Below are 18,925 nucleotides of genomic sequence, written 5' to 3'. Positions count from 1 at the left end.
TGAATGAAGGAATACGTTATTCCAGACTCAAAGCTCCGTATAAAAACGCAATGCAATACACTGCGTATGCGTTTGTGTAAACGTTTGAAGAAACGTAGCGCTCCAACACCTGGGGTGCGATTGCAGGCATTCGTAGCTGTTTTTTCTTTAGAACAACATAATCAGGGGAGAGCGCGAACGCAGTCCCCCACTACCAGAAATTATGCAATCGAGATTCCCACATTTGGGGAATTCGCACGGGTCAGCAACAGCCTCAGTGCAATGGCTGAGCCTCGCTATGGGTGAACCACCTTCTTGATCATGGTATCTCCCTTGCCAGGTAAGTATGAGTTGTGAGCGTTCAGGGTGGCTACACGTTGCCCACGCGTGCTCCCGTGGGGGACGGTTGCAAAGCATTCTGCAAAGGGACGAGATACACTGGAACACAAAGTGTTGGCAACATTCCTGCACGTCTAGACTGTATAGACACTGTAGACCACCGATCACACGTTTTTAACTTGCATCTGAAATCAGCGTGGGTGGAAGCAAAACGACAGCAAACCTGGAGATCAGAGTTATTTGAACACTACAATGTATTATTGTTTATATAAATATATACATAGCCTATAACAGAATCCCGTTGGAATAAATGTTCATGGTGCGTTTTCATACGCACGTTTAAACTGTAAATGATCCATGTCACTTTGTTGTCTCAAACGCGGACGGGTCTAGCATCAGCAGGAGATGCCTTTTGATTTGAACAGTCATAGGAGGGTGCACCGGTCCTGGAGGTACTGCAATACCAGGTCGATGCGTGGAGTGGACGGAGCAAGCCCCTTTTCCATCTCCAAGTTCCAAAAATCAATTTAATATATGGTCCCCGGGTAGGGGACGTATCAGATATTAAACTGATAAGAACAGATACTACACTTGATCTTAGCCAAAAGGCCGAGAAGCGATACCCACACATGGTCAGGCCTAGAGGCCACCTTCCCAGACACGACGCTCTGCTTGGCGGTTTAACAGCGAGAACAGCCTCAGCCTATACAAATTCAAAAGGACCACTAGGCGTCCACCACACATAGCGTGTTGTCAAGACTATATTTATCCTGAAAAACGAGTTTATTTATCATTTGTGCTAACGCAGCTTCTCTTGGGATTATCTGGTTCATTCAGAAAAATACAGCATCGTTTTTATTTGCCATCAAAACGTATCCCATAATTCTGAGATACTTAACTCGTTGATTCAGAAAAGCATGCAGTGAATGCATTACGCTGCCCCAATAAACTCACACTGGCGCGTCTGAATAAACCGGTGACCAAGAACGCTCTCCTCATTATGCCGTCACAAACCCAGGCAGCCTTACCAACAGAACTCACAGGCAATATAAGCAGGACAGAGCCAGATTCTGCTCAGTTCTTCTCGGACCTCATGAGCGACAGGTAGGCAAATATCCTCAGATAGCGCAATTATTATCCGATTGAATAGTTTTTGATATTTCACTATCCTCTAAGTTATAATATCAGGTATCATGTTCTGTTGTGTGTGTGTGTGTGTGTGTGTGTGTGTGTGTGTGTGTGCGCGTGCGCGTGTGTGTGTGTGTGCGCGCCTGAAGGTTGTCGAAATGTAGAGCTCTCGTCGCAGCTCTCTGGTGCTCCCTGCTGGCAGTCTCACTATACTGTCCGCGTGTTTCACAAAAAGATTTTGGAGAGACGTTGTCAGTGTCTGTATGTTGCTTCAATTCTCCCAAACAGTTGGCGGTAAAGATCCGGCCACGGTAAACAATTGCAGGCAAAAAGCTCGAGATGAAAAGAAAAAGCTTACAGCACCTGGTATTCCCAGGCGGTCTCCCATCCAAGTACTAACCAGGCCCGACCCTGCTTAGCTTCCGAGATCAGACGAGATCGGGCGTGTTCAGGGTGGTATGGCCGTAAGCATTTCTACCCGTCGCCAAACACGCTTTTATACGCAGGAGCACATTAGGAGTGGGCCAGGGGTCGCACTTGTACAGAAACAATGATTAGTTATACCACAATGAATAGATGAATGAAGGAATACGTTATTCCAGACTCAAAGCTCCGTATAAAAACGCAATGCAATACACTGCGTATGCGTTTGTGTAAACGTTTGAAGAAACGTAGCGCTCCAACACCTGGGGTGCGATTGCAGGCATTCGTAGCTGTTTTTTCTTTAGAACAACCTAATCAGGGGAGAGCGCGAACGCAGTCCCCCACTACCAGAAATTATGCAATCGAGATTCCCACATTTGGGGAATTCGCACGGGTCAGCAACAGCCTCAGTGCAATGGCTGAGCCTCGCTATGGGTGAACCACCTTCTTGATCATGGTATCTCCCTTGCCAGGTAAGTATGAGTTGTGAGCGTTCAGGGTGGCTACACGTTGCCCACGCGTGCTCCCGTGGGGGACGGTTGCAAAGCATTCTGCAAAGGGACGAGATACACTGGAACACAAAGTGTTGGCAACATTCCTGCACGTCTAGACTGTATAGACACTGTAGACCACCGATCACACGTTTTTAACTTGCATCTGAAATCAGCGTGGGTGGAAGCAAAACGACAGCAAACCTGGAGATCAGAGTTATTTGAACACTACAATGTATTATTGTTTATATAAATATATACATAGCCTATAACAGAATCCCGTTGGAATAAATGTTCATGGTGCGTTTTCATACGCACGTTTAAACTATAAATGATCCATGTCACTTTGTTGTCTCAAACGCGGACGGGTGTAGCATCAGCAGGAGATGCCTTTTGATTTGAACAGTCATAGGAGGGTGCACCGGTCCTGGAGGTACTGCAATACCAGGTCGATGCGTGGAGTGGACGGAGCAAGCCCCTTTTCCATCTCCAAGTTCCAAAAGTCAATTTAATATATGGTCCCCGGGTAGGGGACGTATCAGATATTAAACTGATAAGAACAGATACTACACTTGATCTTAGCCAAAAGGCCGAGAAGCGATACCCACACATGGTCAGGCCTAGAGGCCACCTTCCCAGACACGACGCTCTGCTTGGCGGTTTAACAGCGAGAACAGCCTCAGCCTATACAAATTCAAAAGGACCACTAGGCGTCCACCACACATAGCGTGTTGTCAAGACTATATTTATCCTGAAAAACTAAACGAGTTTATTTATCATTTGTGCTAACGCAGCTTCTCTTGGGATTATCTGGTTCATTCAGAAAAATACAGCATCGTTTTTATTTGCCATCAAAACGTATCCCATAATTCTGAGATACTTAACTCGTTGATTCAGAAAAGCATGCAGTGAATGCATTACGCTGCCCCAATAAACTCACACTGGCGCGTCTGAATAAACCGGTGACCAAGAACGCTCTCCTCATTATGCCGTCACAAACCCAGGCAGCCTTACCAACAGAACTCACATGCAATATAAGCAGGACAGAGCCAGATTCTGCTCAGTTCTTCTCGGACCTCATGAGCGACAGGTAGGCAAATATCCTCAGATAGCGCAATTATTATCCGATTGAATAGTTTTTGATATTTCACTATCCTCTAAGTTATAATATCAGGTATCATGTTCTGTTGTGTGTGTGTGTGTGTGTGTGTGTGTGTGTGTGTGTGTGTGTGTGTGTGTGTGTGTGTGTGTGTGTGTGTGTGTGTGTGTGTGTGTGTGTGTGTGTGTGTGTGTGTGTGTGTGTGTGTGTGTGTGTGTGTGTGTGTGTGTGTGTGTGTGTGTGTGTGTGTGTGTGTGTGTGTGTGTGTGTGTGTGTGTGTGTGTGTGCGCGCCTGAAGGTTGTCGAAATGTAGAGCTCTCGTCGCAGCTCTCTGGTGCTCCCTGCTGGCAGTCTCACTATACTGTCCGCGTGTTTCACAAAAAGATTTTGGAGAGACGTTGTCAGTGTCTGTATGTTGCTTCAATTCTCCCAAACAGTTGGCGGTAAAGAAGAAAATCAATTTAATATATGGTCCCCGGGTAGGGGACGTATCAGATATTAAACTGATAAGAACAGATTTTTTTTTTATGAGAAAAAAGTTTATTGACACAGGTTACTGCATCGTAGCGGTCACATTACATATTATGCAGTTTGTTTCAGTGTTTCAAGGGCATACACAATAAAATATATGTATATATATACACACACACATACACGCACACACACATATATATATATATATATATATATATATATATATACACATACACACACACATACATACATACATACATACATATACACTTTAAACTAAACAACAAGGAATTGAACAGTCAGTTTTTAAAAGAAATAAAACTGAATTTGTTTTAAATGAATAAATACAATAATATACATGAGTTTGTTGTTTCGTAAAAAGAAAACCCAAAAAAACAAAAAAAACAAAACAAAACATTGTTGCTTAAAAAAACCACCACTAAAATATTGCTGTGCAGGAACGGGAGGAACCTGTTAAAACCAATAAAACCATTAAAAACAGAGTACCACATCCTGCTCTCCCCAACAGCGTTGGTCTCTCGGAACCTGTCGCTCAGCGGATCTCCTCCCCCTTCTGCTCCTTCCCACCTGCCTCTCCCGGAGAGCCAGGCCGCCGCTGCCTCGACCTTTCTGCGCGTGGCTCCGGCTCCCTCCTCCGAATGGGCACAGAGGCGTTTTCTTCTGCTGGCTGTGTCCTAGGCCTGCCGCCAGCAGCGACGGCCACTTTGACCGTTGCTGCGGCCATCCGGAGCACAGCCAAGGGGGGGATCTGCTTGTGCTTGCTTACCAGCAGGTTTCTGGAGGTCCATATGGCGTCTTTTATGGCGGCTAGGGTAAGCCACTGCCTGGGGAATTCCACTGCAGTATTTGGGCTTACCCCATACAGCACCAACTGGGCTGTCAGGACCTCCCCTGCTGGTAAGTATGGGAATTGTAGGGGGCCGGCCGTTGCCCACTGGTCTCTAGCAGCGCTGCACTCCCAGAGCAGGTGCCTCACCGACTCAGGCGCGCCACAACCTGGTCGGGGGCAAGTTGCGGATACGGCCATGCCCCGGGAGTGCATGACGGCTCTGACCGGGAGGATCTCATGAGCGATCATCCATGACAGGTCCCGGAGTCTGTTGGGGAGGGCAGGATGGTTCACATTTTTCCAAACAGTTGCGGGCTCGCCGAGTGCCAGCCCGCGCACTGGACTAAATGGTTCGCGCTCCTGCACTACCGCAATCATTAAGTGATGGCTCTCCAAGACTTTTTGCTCCTCATTTTCGAGGTTACATTTTTTTAAAAAGGTCTTAATAAAAGCATAGGACTGGGGCAGGTGAAAAGATACTGGCGTCCTATGGTCTGATATATAAAATGGGAACTTTTTTAAATAGGACCCCATCCAGAAGCGTGTCATTGCCACAGTTTTGCTTTGGCTGGATGGGGCCATTGCATTTTTCATGTGTAGAGCTACGTATCGGCTTCCTAGAAACAGGTGGAGGTCTGGGACTCCTTTCCCCCCTTTTTCTTTTGTTTTCTTCATTTCATCTCTTTTTAGTCGTTCCCACTTGGACCCCCACAGGAAGTAAAAGACTGCCCGTTCCAGGTCTAAAAGCACTCTGCGGGGTGGAATAAAAACAGAGCAGACCAATAAAAGCAAAGGTAAAATCACTGATTTAATGATTAAAACCTTTCCTTCCATTGTTAGTCCTCTAAGTCCCCAGTATCCCAGTCTCTGCCTCACTTTCCCTACCATGTTCGGCCAATTTTCAGTACCCTCCCCCTCCCTGTCAAATTTTACCCCGAGTATCTTTAAGTCGGTCTGTTTAATGGTCAGGGGGAGTCCAGTCGTCTCGGTCACCGTCCATGGTCCATAAAAAAGGGCTTGGGTCTTCTCTCGGTTGAGTTTGGACCCAGAGGCCAGTCCGTATGAGTCGGTCAAGTCCAGTGCCCTCTGTAGAGAAGAAAGGTCCGTACATAAAATGTTGACGTCGTCCATATATAAAACACACTTGCTAAAAAGTCCCCCGCTTCCCGGTATGCCCACCCCTTTAATCCATGGGTCCCTTCTCAATACCTGGGCTAGTGGTTCTATGCACGCCACGTAGAGGAGAGCAGATAACGGACAACCCTGACGGACACCGCAGCGCAAGTCTACTGCTTTTGTAAGTTGCCCATTAACAAGAAATTTGCTGGTGATGTCCCGATACAGCAATCCCACCCACTCTACATACCTTTGTGGAAAACCCATTTTTTGCAGTACCTGGAATAGGTACTGGTGCGAGACCCGATCAAAAGCTTTCTCAAAATCTAAATTTAGGACTACTAGTCTAATATTTCTGTTTCTCGCATAACAGATGGTGTCTCTAATCAGTACTAGGCTGTCGGTGATCTTTCTCCCCGGTATGCCACAGGTTTGATCCGGGTGGATTACATCCCCTAAAACAACAGACATTCTGTTGGCTAAAAGTTTGCTAAAAAGTTTACAGTCGACGTTTAAAAGGGTAATTGGTCTCCAGTTCTTTAGGTCAGTCTTGTCGTCTTTTTTGTGTAATAGTTTTACTATCCCTGATCTAAAGCTGTCTGGTAGTCGGCCTAGTCCTTGGAATTCCTTAAAAACAGTCAACAAGTCGGTTGCTAAAATGTCCCAGAATGTCCGATAAAATTCGATTGGAAGCCCATCTTCCCCCGGCGATTTACCCCTCTTAAAACTCGACAAACAATTGAAAAGTTCTAAAAGGTTAAAATCCCGGGTTAAAAACGTACTTTCACCGATTTTCTTTTGTATATTATTCAGGATCTCCTCTTTTGTTTTTTCTTCTATACGTTTTTCATTATACAGCTCTCTATAGTAGGACTCTATTTCCTCCATAATTTCATCTTGCGTTTCAGTGTGTGTCCCATTTTTCTTTTTTAATTTAAAGATACCCTCCCCGCTGTTTATAATTTTTTTAAAGAAATATCGGGTACATTTCTCCCCTTCTTCTATGTCTCTTTCTTTACTTCTGATTATAATACCCTTGCTTTTCATTTCTGCTAAAACCGACATTTGTGCTTTTACCTCTCTTATTTCATTATTGTAGTCGAAACCTTGTTGTCTTAATTTAAAATAGCGTTGTAGTCTTTTCTGCAGCCCCACCATGCATCTATTTTCCTGTTTTTTTTGTTTTATCCCTGCCTTTCTAAAAAAAGTCTTTGTCTTTCCCTTCACCATTTCCCACCAGTGTGCGCGTGTTTCGTACAAGTCTTGGAGGGTCTGCCATTGACTGAATTGCTCCCTGTACTGACTGGCTAAATCTATATCTTCTATCAGGGAGCAATTCAGTTTCCACAGACCACTACCTTTTGTCTCACCTGAGGGGAGTGAAAGGGTGCAGGAGAGCATGGCGTGATCAGAAAAGAAAACAGGGGTTAATCTAGCATCGGTTGGCGGGCAGTCTCTGGTAAAAATATAGTCTATTCGAGAGGCTCTGGAACCATCACTACTGAACCAGGTGAAGCCCTCCTCTCTTGGATGCAAGGTTTTAAAACAGTCTTTCAGTTTAAAATCCCTGCACTGAGCCTTCAATAAAACCGACGTCTTGTCTACTCTAAAATCTTCCCCCGCTCCTCTCCGATCGCTCCTTGTTAAAATACAATTAAAATCTCCCCCTAAAACTAATGGCACTCTGCCTAGCATGTGGGGCTGCAGGTCTTGTAAAAGGTCATGTCTGTCATTTTTGTTGTTAAAACCATAAATGTTTAAGAGATTAAAATCCCTTCCCATAAAAGTCAAGTGTGCTAAAAGTGCCCTTCCGTCTCTCACCACAGTGCTGCCCTTCACCAGGATGGAGGGGTTCTTAATTAAAATGGCCACCCCGTCGTTTTTGTTTTCGTTTGACCCGCTCCATAAGGATCTTTGTGGCCATTTCTCCTCCCATCTCTTGTAGTGGTTTAAAAACGGTAGCGCACATTCTTGGAGTAAAAACACATCTGACTTAAAATTGTTAAGAAAGGATAAAATCGTTTGTGCTCTTACTGCTGATTTCACACTTCTTACGTTTAGTGTAGATACAGTGAGCACCATGATTATTGTAAAAAAGTGACAGCCTTGCATTAAAAGACTAAATAAAACGGTCTGGGTTTAAAACCATTTAAAAAGGTCATCCAATGCTTTGTGAATGAAGCTCTCCCTTTATCTCAATAGGGGATGAGTAAAGGTTTTCTGCTTCATTTCCCTCCCAGACTCTAGTTCGGTCAAAAACTGAGTCCTTTGGGGTTGATTGCAGTGCAATATTTAAAAAAGAGAGAGTGTTGGGAGGGTTGTTGGGGAAGACTCTGGCGTCCTCCACAGAACGACTGTCTGAGGAGCCAGCTCTTCCCCTTTTCTCTGAGGCTCCTTCGGTCTCAGAGGACAACTCTGACACTGTTCTCTTACCAGGCTGGGCTCCAGGGAGGGAGGCTTCGTCGGATTCCACTTCAGACTCTTCCCCCTGGCCGACTGTTACCAGACTCCCGGTTTCGTCAGAGTCTGAAGTGGAACCCGACTCAGATCCGCCTGCTGCCTGGTCTCCACCACCTTCTATTGCCCCACCACTTGGTGGGGCAATCTCAGGCCCCTCCCCTTCTGCCGCCTCTCCCCCAATCACTGCGTTTGGCGGGAGATTTGATTTTTCCAGCCTGGTGTCTCGAATTGTTTGTGCACTCTCGTCAGCCATTTTCTTTGCATTTTGTTTTACTTTGTTAGCAAAGGATTTCGGGCAATCTCTGAAGAGATGGTTTGAGTCTCCACAGAGGTTGCATTTCCTGCCATTGGTACACTCTTCGAAAGAGTGTCCAACTTCTCTACATTTGCCGCAAACAACCTTGGCACACGCTTCTGCCAGGTGCCCTTGCTCACCACACTTGCGGCAGAGCTTGGGCTGTCCCTGGTAGTGAATGTAGCCCCTGTTCTCTCCAAGAACCATCATGGATGGGAGATGTTTCAGGCCCTGGAAACCGTTTGGGTCCCGCCATTGTTGTATGGGGACCCTCCATGCACAGTTCCAGATGCCGTCCTCATCTCTCACCTTGGTGGCCTGGGCCCTCACAGTGCAGTATCTTGCCAGCCATATACAGATATCATCAGCATTTACAGTTTCATTGAACATCCTGACGATTACCGTTTTAATGGAGTCGTCATTTAGTCCCTCCACTTCAAATGCTGAAAACTGGTCTTTTACCGTGTCGTAGCGTGTCCAAAATTCTTTCAGGGTTGTTGCGGAAAGGAAGCTCACATCGAATCCTTTGTTAAAGGGCAGAGTAAGAATACAGTTGAGGTCCTTTGCTTTAAACTTCAGGATTCCTTGGATGTGCTTTCTTGAGAAATCTAGCCGTGAGATCTGTATCAATGATCCATTCAATGATTTGAACTTAAAACGTACACTATGGTGCCTCCTCATACCGGTATGGTTAACCGACATGGCGGAGACACCATGTGCTTAAAAACAGTAAAAACTAAAAATCAAAGATATATTAAAAGAAACCAGTGAGTACCAACACAACAATAAAATCCACTTACCTTATCGCAAACGACCTGGACAATGGATTTCTTGATGATGGGTTTAAACCGATACGTTGTCCACCCTAGTTCATCTAGAAAATGAAATACTTTCCTCCACAACTGCTATATAATTGCCACAATGAAGACAATATATAGACAGCCAATTGAGGTGATCACTGTCTTAGCCAAAAGGCCGAGAAGCGATACCCACACATGGTCAGGCCTAGAGGCCACCTTCCCAGACACGACGCTCTGCTTGGCGGTTTAACAGCGAGAACAGCCTCAGCCTATACAAATTCAAAAGGACCACTAGGCGTCCACCACACATAGCGTGTTGTCAAGACTATATTTATCCTGAAAAACTAAACGAGTTTATTTATCATTTGTGCTAACGCAGCTTCTCTTGGGATTATCTGGTTCATTCAGAAAAATACAGCATCGTTTTTATTTGCCATCAAAACGTATCCCATAATTCTGAGATACTTAACTCGTTGATTCAGAAAAGCATGCAGTGAATGCATTACGCTGCCCCAATAAACTGAATAAACCGGTGACCAAGAACGCTCTCCTCATTATGCCGTCACAAACCCAGGCAGCCTTACCAACAGAACTCACATGCAATATAAGCAGGACAGAGCCAGATTCTGCTCAGTTCTTCTCGGACCTCATGAGCGACAGGTAGGCAAATATCCTCAGATAGCGCAATTATTATCCGATTGAATATTTTGATATTTCACTATCCTCTAAGTTATAATATCAGGTATCATGTTTTCTGTTGTGTGTGTGTGTGTGTGTGTGTGTGTGTGTGTGTGTGTGTGTGTGTGTGTGTGTGTGTGTGTGTGTGTGTGTGTGTGTGTGTGTGTGTGTGTGTGTGTGTGTGTGTGCGCGCCTGAAGGTTGTCGAAATGTAGAGCTCTCGTCGCAGCTCTCTGGTGCTCCCTGCTGGCAGTCTCACTATACTGTCCGCGTGTTTCACAAAAAGATTTTGGAGAGACGTTGTCAGTGTCTGTATGTTGCTTCAATTCTCCCAAACAGTTGGCGGTAAAGATCCGGCCACGGTAAACAATTGCAGGCAAAAAGCTCGAGATGAAAAGAAAAAGCTTACAGCACCTGGTATTCCCAGGCGGTCTCCCATCCAAGTACTAACCAGGCCCGACCCTGCTTAGCTTCCGAGATCAGACGAGATCGGGCGTGTTCAGGGTGGTATGGCCGTAAGCAATTCTACCCGTCGCCAAACACGCTTTTATACGCAGGAGCACATTAGGAGTGGGCCAGGGGTCGCACTTGTACAGAAACAATGATTAGTTATACCACAATGAATAGATGAATGAAGGAATACGTTATTCCAGACTCAAAGCTCCGTATAAAAACGCAATGCAATACACTGCGTATGCGTTTGTGTAAACGTTTGAAGAAACGTAGCGCTCCAACACCTGGGGTGCGATTGCAGGCATTCGTAGCTGTTTTTTCTTTAGAACAACATAATCAGGGGAGAGCGCGAACGCAGTCCCCCACTACCAGAAAATATGCAATCGAGATTCCCACATTTGGGGAATTCGCACGGGTCAGCAACAGCCTCAGTGCAATGGCTGAGCCTCGCTATGGGTGAACCACCTTCTTGATCATGGTATCTCCCTTGCCAGGTAAGTATGAGTTGTGAGCGTTCAGGGTGGCTACACGTTGCCCACGCGTGCTCCCGTGGGGGACGGTTGCAAAGCATTCAGCAAAGGGACGAGATACACTGGAACACAAAGTGTTGGCAACATTCCTGCACGTCTAGACTGTATAGACACTGTAGACCACCGATCACACGTTTTTAACTTGCATCTGAAATCAGCGTGGGTGGAAGCAAAACGACAGCAAACCTGGAGATCAGAGTTATTTGAACACTACAATGTATTATTGTTTATATGAATATATACATAGCCTATAACATAATCCCGTTGGAATAAATGTTCATGGTTCGTTTTCACACGCACGTTTAAACTGTACATGATCCATGTCACTTTGTTGACTCAAACGCGGACGGGTCTAGCATCAGCAGGAGATGCCTTTTGTTTTGAACAGTCATAGGAGGGTGCACCGGTCCTGGAGGTACTGCAATACCAGGTCGATGCGTGGAGTGGACGGAGCAAGCCCCTTTTCCATCTCCAAGTTCCAAAAATCAATTTAATATATGGTCCCCGGGTAGGGGACGTATCAGATATTAAACTGATAAGAACAGATACTACACTTGATCTTAGCCAAAAGGCCGAGAAGCGATACCCACACATGGTCAGGCCTAGAGGCCACCTTCCCAGACACGACGCTCTGCTTGGCGGTTTAACAGCGAGAACAGCCTCAGCCTATACAAATTCAAAAGGACCACTAGGCGTCCACCACACATAGCGTGTTGTCAAGACTATATTTATCCTGAAAACCTAAACGAGTTTATTTATCATTTGTGCTAACGCGGCTTCTCTTGGGATTATCTGGTTCATTCAGAAAAATACAGCATCGTTTTTATTTGCCATCAAAACGTATCCCATAATTCTGAGATACATAAGTCGTTGATTCAGAAAAGCATGCAGTGAATGCATTACGCTGCCCCAATAAACTCACACTGGCGCGTCTGAATAAACCGGTGACCAAGAACGCTCTCCTCATTATGCCGTCACAAACCCAGGCAGCCTTACCAACAGAACTCACATGCAATATGAGCAGGACAGAGCCAGATTCTGCTCAGTTCTTCTCGGACCTCATGAGCGACAGGTAGGCAAATATCCTCAGATAGCGCAATTATTATCCGATTGAATAGTTTTTGATATTTCACTATCCTCTAAGTTATAATATCAGGTATCATGTTCTGTTGTGTGTGTGTGTGTGTGTGCGTGCGCGTGTGTGTGTGTGTGCGCGCCTGAAGGTTGTCGAAATGTAGAGCTCTCGTCGCAGCTCTCTGGTGCTCCCTGCTGGCAGTCTCACTATACTGTCCGCATGTTTCACAAAAAGATTTTGGAGAGACGTTGTCAGTGTCTGTATGTTGCTTCAATTCTCCCAAACAGTTGGCGGTAAAGATCCGGCCACGGTAAACAATTGCAGGCAAAAAGCTCGAGATGAAAAGAAAAAGCTTACAGCACCTGGTATTCCCAGGCGGTCTCCCATCCAAGTACTAACCAGGCCCGACCCTGCTTAGCTTCCGAGATCAGACGAGATCGGGCGTGTTCAGGGTGGTATGGCCGTAAGCAATTCTACCCGTCGCCAAACACGGTTTTATACGCAGGAGCACATTAGGAGTGGGCCAGGGGTCGCACTTGTACAGAAACAATGATTAGTTATACCACAATGAATAGATGAATGAAGGAATACGTTATTCCAGACTCAAAGTCTCAGTAAAGTCTCACTATACTGTCCGCGTGTTTCACAAAAAGATTTTGGAGAGACGTTGTCAGTGTCTGTATGTTGCTTCAATTCTCCCAAACAGTTGGCGGTAAAGATCCGGCCACGGTAAACAATTGCAGGCAAAAAGCTCGAGATGAAAAGAAAAAGCTTACAGCACCTGGTATTCCCAGGCGGTCTCCCATCCAAGTACTAACCAGGCCCGACCCTGCTTAGCTTCCGAGATCAGACGAGATCGGGCGTGTTCAGGGTGGTATGGCCGTAAGCAATTCTACCCGTCGCCAAACACGCTTTTATACGCAGGAGCACATTAGGAGTGGGCCAGGGGTCGCACTTGTACAGAAACAATGATTAGTTATACCACAATGAATAGATGAATGAAGGAATACGTTATTCCAGACTCAAAGTCTCAGTAAAGTCTCACTATACTGTCCGCGTGTTTCACAAAAAGATTTTGGAGAGACGTTGTCAGTGTCTGTATGTTGCTTCAATTCTCCCAAACAGTTGGCGGTAAAGATCCGGCCACGGTAAACAATTGCAGGCAAAAAGCTCGAGATGAAAAGAAAAAGCTTACAGCACCTGGTATTCCCAGGCGGTCTCCCATCCAAGTACTAACCAGGCCCGACCCTGCTTAGCTTCCGAGATCAGACGAGATCGGGCGTGTTCAGGGTGGTATGGCCGTAAGCAATTCTACCCGTCGCCAAACACGCTTTTATACGCAGGAGCACATTAGGAGTGGGCCAGGGGTCGCACTTGTACAGAAACAATGATTAGTTATACCACAATGAATAGATGAATGAAGGAATACGTTATTCCAGACTCAAAGCTCCGTATAAAAACGCAATGCAATACACTGCGTATGCGTTTGTGTAAACGTTTGAAGAAACGTAGCGCTCCAACACCTGGGGTGCGATTGCAGGCATTCGTAGCTGTTTTTTCTTTAGAACAACATAATCAGGGGAGAGCGCGAACGCAGTCCCCCACTACCAGAAATTATGCAATCGAGATTCCCACATTTGGGGAATTCGCACGGGTCAGCAACAGCCTCAGTGCAATGGCTGAGCCTCGCTATGGGTGAACCACCTTCTTGATCATGGTATCTCCCTTGCCAGGTAAGTATGAGTTGTGAGCGTTCAGGGTGGCTACACGTTGCCCACGCGTGCTCCCGTGGGGGACGGTTGCAAAGCATTCTGCAAAGGGACGAGATACACTGGAACACAAAGTGTTGGCAACATTCCTGCACGTCTAGACTGTATAGACACTGTAGACCACCGATCACACGTTTTTAACTTGCATCTGAAATCAGCGTGGGTGGAAGCAAAACGACAGCAAACCTGGAGATCAGAGTTATTTGAACACTACAATGTATTATTGTTTATATAAATATATACATAGCCTATAACAGAATCCCGTTGGAATAAATGTTCATGGTGCGTTTTCATACGCACGTTTAAACTGTAAATGATCCATGTCACTTTGTTGTCTCAAACGCGGACGGGTGTAGCATCAGCAGGAGATGCCTTTTGATTTGAACAGTCATAGGAGGGTGCACCGGTCCTGGAGGTACTGCAATACCAGGTCGATGCGTGGAGTGGACGGAGCAAGCCCCTTTTCCATCTCCAATTTCCAAAAATCAATTTAATATATGGTCCCCGGGTAGGGGACGTATCAGATATTAAACTGATAAGAACAGATACTACACTTGATCTTAGCCAAAAGGCCGAGAAGCGATACCCACACATGGTCAGGCCTAGAGGCCACCTTCCCAGACACGACGCTCTGCTTGGCGGTTTAACAGCGAGAACAGCCTCAGCCTATACAAATTCAAAAGGACCACTAGGCGTCCACCACACATAGCGTGTTGTCAAGACTATATTTATCCTGAAAAACGAGTTTATTTATCATTTGTGCTAACGCAGCTTCTCTTGGGATTATCTGGTTCATTCAGAAAAATACAGCATCGTTTTTATTTGCCATCAAAACGTATCCCATAATTCTGAGATACTTAACTCGTTGATTCAGAAAAGCATGCAGTGAATGCATTACGCTGCCCCAATAAACTCACACTGGCGCGTCTGAATAAACCGGTGACCAAGAACGCTCTCCTCATTATGCCGTCACAAACCCAGGCAGCCTTACCAACAGAACTCACAGGCAATATAAGCAGGACAGAGCCAGATTCTGCTCAGTTCTTCTCGGACCTCATGAGCGACAGGTAGGCAAATATCCTCAGATAGCGCAATTATTATCCGATTGAATAGTTTTTGATATTTCACTATCCTCTAAGTTATAATATCAGGTATCATGTTCTGTTGTGTGTGTGTGTGTGTGTGTGTGTGTGTGTGTGTGTGTGTGTGTGCGCGTGCGCGTGTGTGTGTGTGTGCGCGCCTGAAGGTTGTCGAAATGTAGAGCTCTCGTCGCAGCTCTCTGGTGCTCCCTGCTGGCAGTCTCACTATACTGTCCGCGTGTTTCACAAAAAGATTTTGGAGAGACGTTGTCAGTGTCTGTATGTTGCTTCAATTCTCCCAAACAGTTGGCGGTAAAGATCCGGCCACGGTAAACAATTGCAGGCAAAAAGCTCGAGATGAAAAGAAAAAGCTTACAGCACCTGGTATTCCCAGGCGGTCTCCCATCCAAGTACTAACCAGGCCCGACCCTGCTTAGCTTCCGAGATCAGACGAGATCGGGCGTGTTCAGGGTGGTATGGCCGTAAGCAATTCTACCCGTCGCCAAACACGCTTTTATACGCAGGAGCACATTAGGAGTGGGCCAGGGGTCGCACTTGTACAGAAACAATGATTAGTTATACCACAATGAATAGATGAATGAAGGAATACGTTATTCCAGACTCAAAGCTCCGTATAAAAACGCAATGCAATACACTGCGTATGCGTTTGTGTAAACGTTTGAAGAAACGTAGCGCTCCAACACCTGGGGTGCGATTGCAGGCATTCGTAGCTGTATTTTCTTTAGAACAACATAATCAGGGGAGAGCGCGAACGCAGTCCCCCACTACCAGAAATTATGCAATCGAGATTCCCACATTTGGGGAATTCGCACGGGTCAGCAACAGCCTCAGTGCAATGGCTGAGCCTCGCTATGGGTGAACCACCTTCTTGATCATGGTATCTCCCTTGCCAGGTAAGTATGAGTTGTGAGCGTTCAGGGTGGCTACACGTTGCCCACGCGTGCTCCCGTGGGGGACGGTTGCAAAGCATTCAGCAAAGGGACGAGATACACTGGAACACAAAGTGTTGGCAACATTCCTGCACGTCTAGACTGTATAGACACTGTAGACCACCGATCACACGTTTTTAACTTGCATCTGAAATCAGCGTGGGTGGAAGCAAAACGACAGCAAACCTGGAGATCAGAGTTATTTGAACACTACAATGTATTATTGTTTATATGAATATATACATAGCCTATAACAGAATCCCGTTGGAATAAATGTTCATGGTGCGTTTTCATACGCACGTTTAAACTGTAAATGATCCATGTCACTTTGTTGTCTCAAACGCGGACGGGTGTAGCATCAGCAGGAGATGCCTTTTGATTTGAACAGTCATAGGAGGGTGCACCGGTCCTGGAGGTACTGCAATACCAGGTCGATGCGTGGAGTGGACGGAGCAAGCCCCTTTTCCATCTCCAAGTTCCAAAAATCAATTTAATATATGGTCCCCGGGTAGGGGACGTATCAGATATTAAACTGATAAGAACAGATACTACACTTGATCTTAGCCAAAAGGCCGAGAAGCGATACCCACACATGGTCAGGCCTAGAGGCCACCTTCCCAGACACGACGCTCTGCTTGGCGGTTTAACAGCGAGAACAGCCTCAGCCTATACAAATTCAAAAGGACCACTAGGCGTCCACCACACATAGCGTGTTGTCAAGACTATATTTATCCTGAAAAACGAGTTTATTTATCATTTGTGCTAACGCAGCTTCTCTTGGGATTATCTGGTTCATTCAGAAAAATACAGCATCGTTTTTATTTGCCATCAAAACGTATCCCATAATTCTGAGATACTTAACTCGTTGATTCAGAAAAGCATGCAGTGAATGCATTACGCTGCCCCAATAAACTCACACTGGCGCGTCTGAATAAACCGGTGACCAAGAACGCTCTCCTCATTATGCCGTCACAAACCCAGGCAGCCTTACCAACAGAACTCACAGGCAATATAAGCAGGACAGAGCCAGATTCTGCTCAGTTCTTCTCGGACCTCATGAGCGACAGGTAGGCAAATATCCTCAGATAGCGCAATTATTATCCGATTGAATAGTTTTTGATATTTCACTATCCTCTAAGTTATAATATCAGGTATCATGTTCTGTTGTGTGTGTGTGTGTGTGTGTGTGTGTGTGCGCGTGCGCGTGTGTGTGTGTGTGTGCGCGCCTGAAGGTTGTCGAAATGTAGAGCTCTCGTCGCAGCTCTCTGGTGCTCCCTGCTGGCAGTCTCACTATACTGTCCGCGTGTTTCACAAAAAGATTTTGGAGAGACGTTGTCAGTGTCTGTATGTTGCTTCAATTCTCCCAAACAGTTGGCGGTAAAGATCCGGCCACGGTAAACAATTGCAGGCAAAAAGCTCGAGATGAAAAGAAAAAGCTTACAGCACCTGGTATTCCCAGGCGGTCTCCCATCCAAGTACTAACCAGGCCCGACCCTGCTTAGCTTCCGAGATCAGACGAGATCGGGCGTGTTCAGGGTGGTATGGCCGTAAGCAATTCTACCCGTCGCCAAACACGCTTTTATACGCAGGAGCACATTAGGAGTGGGCCAGGGGTCGCACTTGTACAGAAACAATGATTAGTTATACCACAATGAATAGATGAATGAAGGAATACGTTATTCCAGACTCAAAGCTCCGTATAAAAACGCAATGCAATACACTGCGTATGCGTTTGTGTAAACGTTTGAAGAAACGTAGCGCTCCAACACCTGGGGTGCGATTGCAGGCATTCGTAGCTGTTTTTTCTTTAGAACAACCTAATCAGGGGAGAGCGCGAACGCAGTCCCCCACTACCAGAAATTATGCAATCGAGATTCCCACATTTGGGGAATTCGCACGGGTCAGCAACAGCCTCAGTGCAATGGCTGAGCCTCGCTATGGGTGAACCACCTTCTTGATCATGGTATCTCCCTTGCCAGGTAAGTATGAGTTGTGAGCGTTCAGGGTGGCTACACGTTGCCCACGCGTGCTCCCGTGGGGGACGGTTGCAAAGCATTCTGCAAAGGGACGAGATACACTGGAACACAAAGTGTTGGCAACATTCCTGCACGTCTAGACTGTATAGACACTGTAGACCACCGATCACACGTTTTTAACTTGCATCTGAAATCAGCGTGGGTGGAAGCAAAACGACAGCAAACCTGGAGATCAGAGTTATTTGAACACTACAATGTATTATTGTTTATATAAATATATACATAGCCTATAACAGAATCCCGTTGGAATAAATGTTCATGGTGCGTTTTCATACGCACGTTTAAACTGTAAATGATCCATGTCACTTTGTTGTCTCAAACGCGGACGGGTGTAGCATCAGCAGGAGATGCCTTTTGATTTGAACAGTCATAGGAGGGTGCACCGGTCCTGGAGGTACTGCAATACCAGGTCGATGCGTGGAGTGGACGGAGCAAGCCCCTTTTCCATCTCCAAGTTCCAAAAATCAATTTAATATATGGTCCCCGGGTAGGGGACGTATCAGATATTAAACTGATAAGAACAGATACTACACTTGATCTTAGCCAAAAGGCCGAGAAGCGATACCCACACATGGTCAGGCCTAGAGGCCACCTTCCCAGACACGACGCTCTGCTTGGCGGTTTAACAGCGAGAACAGCCTCAGCCTATACAAATTCAAAAGGACCACTAGGCGTCCACCACACATAGCGTGTTGTCAAGACTATATTTATCCTGAAAAACGAGTTTATTTATCATTTGTGCTAACGCAGCTTCTCTTGGGATTATCTGGTTCATTCAGAAAAATACAGCATCGTTTTTATTTGCCATCAAAACGTATCCCATAATTCTGAGATACTTAACTCGTTGATTCAGAAAAGCATGCAGTGAATGCATTACGCTGCCCCAATAAACTCACACTGGC

At 45.9% G+C, this 18,925-nt stretch overlaps 19 non-coding genes and 2 pseudogenes across 21 annotated transcripts in view; all 21 read right to left on the bottom strand.

Annotated features, from left to right (window-relative positions):
* The window catches only part of LOC311369801, a 30,945-nt pseudogene extending 25,784 nt beyond the window's left edge, over positions 1-5,161 (bottom strand). Inside the window, exon 1 of the transcript in view lies at positions 4,522-5,161. The product of the transcript in view is annotated as an uncharacterized misc_RNA (transcript). The remainder of the gene's footprint in view (positions 1-4,521) is intronic.
* On the bottom strand, positions 163-327 carry LOC311370280 (U1 spliceosomal RNA). Its single transcript, XR_014640605.1, has one exon. It is a non-coding gene; the product is annotated as a U1 spliceosomal RNA (small nuclear RNA).
* On the bottom strand, positions 749-939 carry LOC311370516 (U2 spliceosomal RNA). The gene has a single exon (XR_014640839.1). It is a non-coding gene; the product is annotated as a U2 spliceosomal RNA (small nuclear RNA).
* Positions 1,798-1,916, bottom strand: LOC311370039 (5S ribosomal RNA). The gene has a single exon (XR_014640368.1). It is a non-coding gene; the product is annotated as a 5S ribosomal RNA (ribosomal RNA).
* LOC311370278 (U1 spliceosomal RNA) lies at positions 2,186-2,350 on the bottom strand. Its single transcript, XR_014640603.1, has one exon. It is a non-coding gene; the product is annotated as a U1 spliceosomal RNA (small nuclear RNA).
* Positions 2,772-2,962, bottom strand: LOC311369978 (U2 spliceosomal RNA). The gene has a single exon (XR_014640310.1). It is a non-coding gene; the product is annotated as a U2 spliceosomal RNA (small nuclear RNA).
* LOC311369992 (U2 spliceosomal RNA) lies at positions 3,840-4,000 on the bottom strand (annotated as a pseudogene). The gene has a single exon.
* Positions 5,162-10,533: 5,372 nt separating the features above from the next.
* Positions 10,534-10,652, bottom strand: LOC311370037 (5S ribosomal RNA). Its single transcript, XR_014640366.1, has one exon. It is a non-coding gene; the product is annotated as a 5S ribosomal RNA (ribosomal RNA).
* Positions 10,653-10,921: 269 nt separating this feature from the next.
* On the bottom strand, positions 10,922-11,086 carry LOC311370399 (U1 spliceosomal RNA). Its single transcript, XR_014640723.1, has one exon. It is a non-coding gene; the product is annotated as a U1 spliceosomal RNA (small nuclear RNA).
* A 421-nt stretch (positions 11,087-11,507) lies between these two features.
* Positions 11,508-11,698, bottom strand: LOC311370515 (U2 spliceosomal RNA). The gene has a single exon (XR_014640838.1). It is a non-coding gene; the product is annotated as a U2 spliceosomal RNA (small nuclear RNA).
* An 841-nt stretch (positions 11,699-12,539) lies between these two features.
* On the bottom strand, positions 12,540-12,658 carry LOC311370036 (5S ribosomal RNA). The gene has a single exon (XR_014640365.1). It is a non-coding gene; the product is annotated as a 5S ribosomal RNA (ribosomal RNA).
* Positions 12,659-12,958: 300 nt separating this feature from the next.
* On the bottom strand, positions 12,959-13,077 carry LOC311370034 (5S ribosomal RNA). The gene has a single exon (XR_014640363.1). It is a non-coding gene; the product is annotated as a 5S ribosomal RNA (ribosomal RNA).
* A 300-nt stretch (positions 13,078-13,377) lies between these two features.
* Positions 13,378-13,496, bottom strand: LOC311370033 (5S ribosomal RNA). The gene has a single exon (XR_014640362.1). It is a non-coding gene; the product is annotated as a 5S ribosomal RNA (ribosomal RNA).
* A 269-nt stretch (positions 13,497-13,765) lies between these two features.
* Positions 13,766-13,930, bottom strand: LOC311370277 (U1 spliceosomal RNA). The gene has a single exon (XR_014640602.1). It is a non-coding gene; the product is annotated as a U1 spliceosomal RNA (small nuclear RNA).
* Positions 13,931-14,351: 421 nt separating this feature from the next.
* On the bottom strand, positions 14,352-14,542 carry LOC311369960 (U2 spliceosomal RNA). The gene has a single exon (XR_014640292.1). It is a non-coding gene; the product is annotated as a U2 spliceosomal RNA (small nuclear RNA).
* An 864-nt stretch (positions 14,543-15,406) lies between these two features.
* Positions 15,407-15,525, bottom strand: LOC311370032 (5S ribosomal RNA). The gene has a single exon (XR_014640361.1). It is a non-coding gene; the product is annotated as a 5S ribosomal RNA (ribosomal RNA).
* A 269-nt stretch (positions 15,526-15,794) lies between these two features.
* Positions 15,795-15,959, bottom strand: LOC311370276 (U1 spliceosomal RNA). The gene has a single exon (XR_014640601.1). It is a non-coding gene; the product is annotated as a U1 spliceosomal RNA (small nuclear RNA).
* A 421-nt stretch (positions 15,960-16,380) lies between these two features.
* Positions 16,381-16,571, bottom strand: LOC311370514 (U2 spliceosomal RNA). Its single transcript, XR_014640837.1, has one exon. It is a non-coding gene; the product is annotated as a U2 spliceosomal RNA (small nuclear RNA).
* An 850-nt stretch (positions 16,572-17,421) lies between these two features.
* Positions 17,422-17,540, bottom strand: LOC311370031 (5S ribosomal RNA). Its single transcript, XR_014640360.1, has one exon. It is a non-coding gene; the product is annotated as a 5S ribosomal RNA (ribosomal RNA).
* A 269-nt stretch (positions 17,541-17,809) lies between these two features.
* LOC311370274 (U1 spliceosomal RNA) lies at positions 17,810-17,974 on the bottom strand. The gene has a single exon (XR_014640599.1). It is a non-coding gene; the product is annotated as a U1 spliceosomal RNA (small nuclear RNA).
* A 421-nt stretch (positions 17,975-18,395) lies between these two features.
* Positions 18,396-18,586, bottom strand: LOC311370513 (U2 spliceosomal RNA). The gene has a single exon (XR_014640836.1). It is a non-coding gene; the product is annotated as a U2 spliceosomal RNA (small nuclear RNA).
* Positions 18,587-18,925: the final 339 nt, after the last annotated feature.

Source organism: Micromesistius poutassou (assembly GCF_964030765.1).
Source record: "Micromesistius poutassou genome assembly, chromosome: 24".
Lineage (NCBI taxonomy): Eukaryota > Metazoa > Chordata > Actinopteri > Gadiformes > Gadidae > Micromesistius > Micromesistius poutassou.
Note: the sequence above shows the minus strand (reverse complement) of the source record. Positions and strands in the feature narration are given on the sequence as shown.